Genomic DNA, 7611 nt, shown 5'->3' with positions numbered 1-7611 from the left:
GAAAAATTGAAATGAACAAATAAAAATAAAATTTCAATTACAGCCCAGATTTAGCATAGGCCTATAATCCTAGCATTTGGGCGATGAGTTCCAGGTCATCCTCAGTTAGGAGTTGGTTGCCAGCCTGGGCTATATGGGACCCTGTCACATTGCAAATGCAAATGTGTATTTTCTCATTTCCCACAAATTAAATGCTGTCATCATCAGTCTAGTGGTTTTATAGACTTATGCATCTGGTATTTTTCGAAGTATTGATTTTTAAATGTTTAATTTGATGCTTTATGAAGGCTAATGACACTACAACATAATTCAAGCACTTACCTGCCTTCTCTTTACTATCTCACTGATGAAAACTTTTAATATTTCTAAAGAACAGTATGTGTTCCATTAGCAGTGTATAAATTGCTTTAAAATGATACCTGGATGAATAACTGCCTCTGTGTGTCTTTGTCTATCTGTGTATCTCTGTCTCTCTGTCTCTCTGTCTGTCTGTCTCTCTCTCTCTCTCTCTCTCTCTCTCACACACACACACACACACACACACACACACACACTCACACTCACAGAGTTTTCAAGATATCTTTTCAAAATGATCAAAAGAGAAAAAAGTAAGATAGTAGAGGTGGAGGCTGAATTTCATCCCACATACAGTCACCAAACCCAGACACTATTGTGGAGGCTGGATTTCAAAAGACTGAATTTGAAGGCATTGACATAGAAAACACATATGCCTTGAAGACTGGAGACTGGAATAGATGTACATATTTGCTTGCCTCTAGGAGTCTATGATTTGTCATCTGTAATCTGAGGTAACAAGACTGTTATGAGGGTTAAAAAATAATAGTTCATAGCAAAATACCTAATATAAAATAAGCCTTCAGGAAAATATAGCTCCTAACTCCCTGAGTGTAATAATGGCCTTTAAATTAAATAACTGTTGGATCTCACATTCTGTCTGTATGCTTTCCAGTGGATAAGGTGGATTTTTAAAGTACTGGATATAGAAAATTTACATCAGTTCCAATATTCAAGAATTGATATCTGAGGTATATTTTAGCTGAATGTGAAGCCAAATGAGAAATTTTCTAATTTGGACGTGGACCTGGGAAATCATAAAATTGTTTTTGTCTTTGGAGATGTCTCGATTGACTTCCATCTAATCATATTTTTCCATAGTTTTGTGAATTCAGTGACATGAAAATGAAACTACATGTTTGAGGGAAATTTTTTTGCCTACATAACAGAAAGGAGTGACAATCTAAAAAGATAAAAAAAAATCTGATCTTTTTTTTGGTTTCACAAATCTTCAGCATAATTGAGGACCTTGAAATGAATATGAAACAGGTCAAAATAGTAGTTTTTCCACGCACTGACTCTATGCAATTCCACCACCCTTATGGGATTCCGGAAAATCTTCTTGCCCTAAACATCAAAAGATACCACACTCAAAGGAAAGTCAAAAGCTGAGAGTTAGATGAGAAGCTACGTCTAATAAGTTGAGAGAAATCCAGACGAGATCATTAAAATTTATGCGGGTGAAATACATATATTTTTAAAGGGGAAGAACTACCAGAAGTTGGCAGGTCAGTCCTAATGGAAGTGTGGTGGTACATACAAGAATTAGGAGGAAAAACTGAACATGAAAAAAAGTCAGAGGAAAAAGTGCTACTTTTCTGGCTCAATTCAAAGAGTCAGAGATGATAGATAGATGATAGATAGATAGATAGATAGATAGATAGATAGATAGATAGATGATAGATAGATAGATGATAGATAGATAGATAGATAGATAGATGATAGATAGATGATAGATAGATAGATAGATAGATAGATAGATAGATTATTGATAGATAGATAGATAGATGATAGATAGATAGATAGATAGATAGATGATGATAGATAGATAGATAGATAGATAGATAGATAGATATTTTTTACTGAATACTCCCCATCTTGCATATACTCCCTTACACCCCAAAATGATGTGTACACAGTAGAGAGATGGAATAACACACCACTACACAGAACTTCTTGAGATTAGCCTTAGATCATTTGAGTATGAGTTGCTTGAATTTGTCTCATCTTGTACCTAACAGCCACATCCAATTATGCTGATCTCCCATCCTTCACCTCTCTCACTCTCAACTTCTGTCACACAGACAAATACTCAGTCAGCTCCTTGTCTCATCTGTGGCTTCTGCTTCTGTCAGCAACTTAAAGATTGAAAGGGTTTTTTTTTTTTTTTTAAATATCTGTACTGGACATCTATAGGCATGTTTTTCTTCTCATTTTCTAAAAAAGTTATAACAGGTACAGTACAGCATTTACAGTGTGTTAGATGCTTTATGTAATCTCGGAAAGATTTAAAATATATAGAATAATGTGCATGGGTTATATGCAAACGCCTTGTCATTTTACCTAAGGGATATAAGTGTCTCTAGATTTTGGTACTCTTGGAGCCTCCTGGAATAAAATCCATGTAGATACTGAGGGATAACTACAGTATATTTCTACTGGGTGGTTAATGGGCACTTCAAACTCATTAAGTCTAAAGATCAACCTCGAGAAAAGTCTGTTTCTCTTCCTGCACTGCTACTTCAAGCACCTATCAGCCTGCCAGATTAAATGTTCATTCTTGAAATGTCTACGTTATTTTAAATACTAATAATTTCCTCACCTTTGACTATAATTTTCAAGTAGCCATCACTAAAGACTTCTCACCTTCACCTTCTGAATCTAAATCTCACTCATCCCCTCACCCATCCTTCCCAAAAGGAATTGTGCTCAAGGGGTCCCTGGAAAAATCTTATTTTAAATGAAGTAGCTCACACTCTATCCTAGCCCTCCTTATTTGTGTTTGGTAAGGACAGGACCAGAAATGACTATTTGTAGAAATTCCCTAGGTTCTTAAGAGACTTATTGTCTAAGAACTAGCCTTACAGTCACGATTTTAATCCATCCCCTCCCCTCTAGTCTCCTTACATATCCAGTTCTATTATCTGAGTTAAGGAACTCATTAACTTTCCCCTACAGGTTTCAAAACTATGTCTGGTTTTCCCATTGTTGTGTTACCAGAGCTTACCAAGGTACCTGATACTTTATAAGCTCTCAACATGATTTTGTGAAATGGACAAATAAACCAGGTGAGAAGGTAGCACTAAAGTATTCTAGATGGAATTTTGCACACCTTTCAGCTATTGTCATTCAGTTAAATCTAAGTTTAGCAAAAAATTCTGCCTGTCCAATTGTAAACTTATACAGAAGAATCTTAAAATCCTATGTATGTTTGTTAGGGTAATGCTAGCTGCTTTAACCCATAAGTCTAGTATTTGTTACTCTTCTGACAGTACTACCTGGGTATTCCTGGTCAGCAGGTGACTTTTTAGGTGGTAATGAAAGGAACTCAGGTTCTTTACAGTTTTTGGATCTTGCAGCTTTGACACAATTTCAAGATCACTATGCTCATAAAAATGATATAAATCACTAAAGTTCACATCCCACTGGCAAGTCACATTAGATGTAAGTAGAGCTCAGAATTTGCTCCCAGGGACAACTCTCTAGAAATGGGGAAATGTTGACTTCCAAGTGATTAATTAAGCCATCTTTGCCATGCCACATGAACTGGTACACTGACTGTGCGAACCCATTTAGCTACTAATTAATTACCTGAACTTTAGCCCTAGGGACAACCTACAAAATCATTTTTATTTCAGATATTGGCCACAACATTCGTCTGCACCAGAAGGAATAGGGGGCGGTTTTCTAGCAATGTCTCTGGGGTGCATAGCTAGAAAAGGAAGCAAGCACTCAGTGAGCTAAAGAAGCTCTCCCTTCTCTTACTTTGCTCTGTAAAGTAGGCAAAACCACAAATTATGGTTATTTTTAAACATGAGCTTTTGACCTCAGATCATCAAATCCCTCCTCTGGAGAAAACAAAGCCCAAATAGCAGCTCAACTAAAACAAAGATATTACATCTGAATGAAAGCCTGGGAAAGTTGCAATGCCCTATATTCATCTCCATCAGGATTTTGCTGCCTAAACACATATACAAAAAATTGTCTGGGTATATTCATGCCAGTCTTCTAAACTATCACAGGATACCTCTGGGAGCACAGACATTTAATCATTTTGGAATGGAATGGCTTTGGGGGACAGCATGTCTTTAGGTCTATTTCTATTCAAAGTCTTAAACTGCTTCAAGTGCCCGGATAGCCTGATGGATTAGGTACTGAACACTGAGGCTCTTGAGGTCAGTGATTTATAGCAGCTGAAAGCTGTGAAATGTCATTCTGCTGAGAGGGCCATGCAACATTCAGGCGATGGAATTAGCAGACACTTGAACACGAATTTCTGCACCAGCTGCTCAGCTCTCTGGAGATGCTCACCATATCCAGATGTAAGCTTCCCAGGAAGGGCTGTCAGAGCCTCAACAGCTGCCAGAGCCAAGGCTACTCTAGCTATCCTTCTAAGATTACAGGAGATAATACTACCAATGAATGTCCTATCCTGGATTCTTACCCCTCATATTTTTTGTCCCTTGGATGAACAATATTTGAAAGAGGGAAAATAGTAGAAATAGGTTATCAACTCTGAGCCCAATTCTGGCCATTTAAAAAAAAAAAAAAAAACTTGGTGCTGAAGAGTTGGCTCAGTGGTTAAGAGCACTGGCTGCTTTTCCAGAGGAAACAGGTTCAAATCCCAGTATCTACATGATTCATAAGCATAAGTAACTCCTATTTCAGGGGATCTACTGTCCTCTTCTGGCCTCCACAGGTACTGCATCTATGTTCTGCACAGACATATGTGTGGGTAAAACACCCATACACATAAAATAAAAATAAAACTTTATTTAAGAAGAAAGGTTGTTATATTCTGCAACCTGTCATAGTTCAAGTGGATCCAACAGAGTAAAAAAAGTCTTGAGCCACATAAAAGAGCGTTACTATTGGTATGTGGCATCAAATGTTAACCTACATGCACTGAAGGCCTCCACCGACCCTCACACTAGTAGCTGGTCCTCCCCCTGGCATTCTTGTCCTTTATCTCAGTTTTGCATCCAGATTTGCTGTCCCTAGGTTTCTTAGTAGTAGTAACGAGTTGTAGGCTTACTGTTTGTGCTCAGTAACACTTGCTCTGTACTCTCCAATCTAACCACAATACTTCGTACAACTTTTAAAATATATGAACCATACCTGGTACTAGAAGACCCAGTGGTTGGGGTGTTTACTCATGACAACAAAGGAACTAGACACTTATTGGTGTACATAAAACACTCAGCACTAATTATTCATTGTTCTTATTGGTTGCCCCAGCCAAGCCCCAAACCAGCTGTTTGGGGGTAAGCACTCTGATATATGTATATTCCATACTGCCAATTCCCCAGTACTAGGCAAAAGTTTCAGATAGTTTTGAATTATAATCAAATACCATGGGGTCACTGTATTAATTATCTGCTGATTCATAAGAAATGAGCAGAACACTTAGCAGCTCAAACAGCACACATAACTAAACCACTAGGTTTAGACTCAGCATCCCTAAGCAGACTACTGCTATGACTAGGAATGTAGTTACCTGAGATGGATGGAGGAGCTGCATGATAGAGCCTTCAGTTTCTCACTACCTCAGCCACTCTCTAAGGAAATCTAGTTGTGCACTTGATTTATTGCTGTCTGCTCTTGATTATGGATATAATGTGAACCAGCTGCTTCAACTTGCTGCTTCCTTGACTTCCCCACAATGAAGGATCGTAACCTGAAATTGTGTCTCCATTAGTTTGCTTTTGTAAGGCCATGCTAACACCGTAGAAGGAAATGAAGCTGAGCAGCAGTGGAGAGTATTATCCTCTGTATTCCAGATAAGTTGTGGGTTTCAGACACCTGCCAAACTGGCTGTCACCACCAATTCCGATAAGCCAGACCTGACTCTAGTTACACCTGCTGAATCCGGAAGAGCCTACTGGATTTACATCAAATATAGTTGAGGTTTTGTTGCAGTTCTTTAGTATAGGAAGGTGATACTCCCAGAACATGGTGCATATGTCTACCAGTGCTGACTGTGATTCCCCACGCCTTGGTTTGGACTTCATTTTTAACCACAGGACTCTCCTTGGTGCTGCTTACACTGCTCTCACTTGGTTCCTGGGCTTCTTGCCAAAATTGCCATTAAATAGTTCTATTCATTTTTAGCTGATGATGACAAGAATGCTGAACCAAACTCTTACCAACTGAGAGCCTAATATGTACATCCTGAACACAGAAAAGTGTCAAGCCAGCTTAGGAAAATGTGGGAGAAAGTCAACTTAGCATATCTAGAAATAGCCTTGAGACCTTTTCCTAAGCCCAAAGTACCATGGTGAATATCAGGAAAGCAATTTGCTATAACTGACTGACTCTTTCTTTCGTTTCTAAATATGTTGTTTTAATTACCATTTGAAATTCTCTATGCCAGAAGCTCTAATAACACTTTTGAATATAGTCTTATTAATGTCATATGTATTCACATATTGTTACATAATTGTGCCTATTAATGTTTTCTGCATTTTTCATTTAGTATTACTTCAAATAAAACTTTCCTATCTGACATGACAGAGAATATCCAGAACTTAGGATAATTACATAAGACCATCATGGGTTCAAGGACAGCCCAGATTATATAGTTGAGACCTTGTCTCCAAAAATTCATACAGGGGTTAGTGATGCGACTCAGTGACTAAAAACACTTACTGGTCTTCCAGAGAACTAATGCTCAGTTCCAGGTACTCATGTAGGACAGCTCACAACCATCTGTAACTCCAAATCAAGATGATCCAAAAACCCTATTCTGGAGTTCACAAGTGTGTGTGCATAGACACGCACAGACACACACACAAACACACACGTTTTATACATACATACGTTTTATACATGTGCTTGTATACATACATACACACAGTGAGAGATACATGCACACAAAAATAAACTTTTATAATCTCATATAATATAAACTTATCTCTGTGTTGAATAGCCATCTTGCTAGGCTGGAAGAGAGAGCCTTTTCCAACTTTTATGTGATTGTTTTTGTTTTATCTTATTATATTTTAATTATGGTATGTTTTGTTGCTGTCTCTTCAAAGCCTGTTCTTTTCTAATGAGAGATATAAAGGGGGGTAGTCTAGAGGGGAGAGGAGGTGGGGAGGAACTGGGAGGAATTGAGGGAAGGAAAACTCTAATCAGGAAATATCATATGAGAAAATTATTTTAAAACATATTTCTGTCTCTAACTTCCCTATCCAATGTTTATCCCAAATATTGAAAATATAGAAAATTAATTAGAAAATAATCTATTAATATTATTAATAATTTTCAATTTTAGAAAATTTTTTTCTATGTGGCTTAAAAGTAATAGCACACATATAACATGTAACCAATATTTGGGATAAACATTGGATAGGGAAGTTAGAGACAGAAATATGTTTTAAAAGGTTTATGTTCATAGCAGCTTTATTCATAATAACCAGAAACTGGAAACAACTAAATGCCCCTCAACAAAAGAATGAATAAGGAAAATGTTGTACATTTACATAATGGAGTATTGTTCAGCTGCTAAAAAAGAAAAAGAAAAAGAAACAACAT

Source organism: Arvicanthis niloticus, chromosome X, assembly GCF_011762505.2.
Source record: "Arvicanthis niloticus isolate mArvNil1 chromosome X, mArvNil1.pat.X, whole genome shotgun sequence".
In the NCBI taxonomy this organism is placed as follows: Eukaryota; Metazoa; Chordata; class Mammalia; order Rodentia; family Muridae; genus Arvicanthis; species Arvicanthis niloticus.
The sequence above is the reverse complement of the archived record's forward strand: the minus strand, read 5'-3'. Positions refer to the sequence as shown.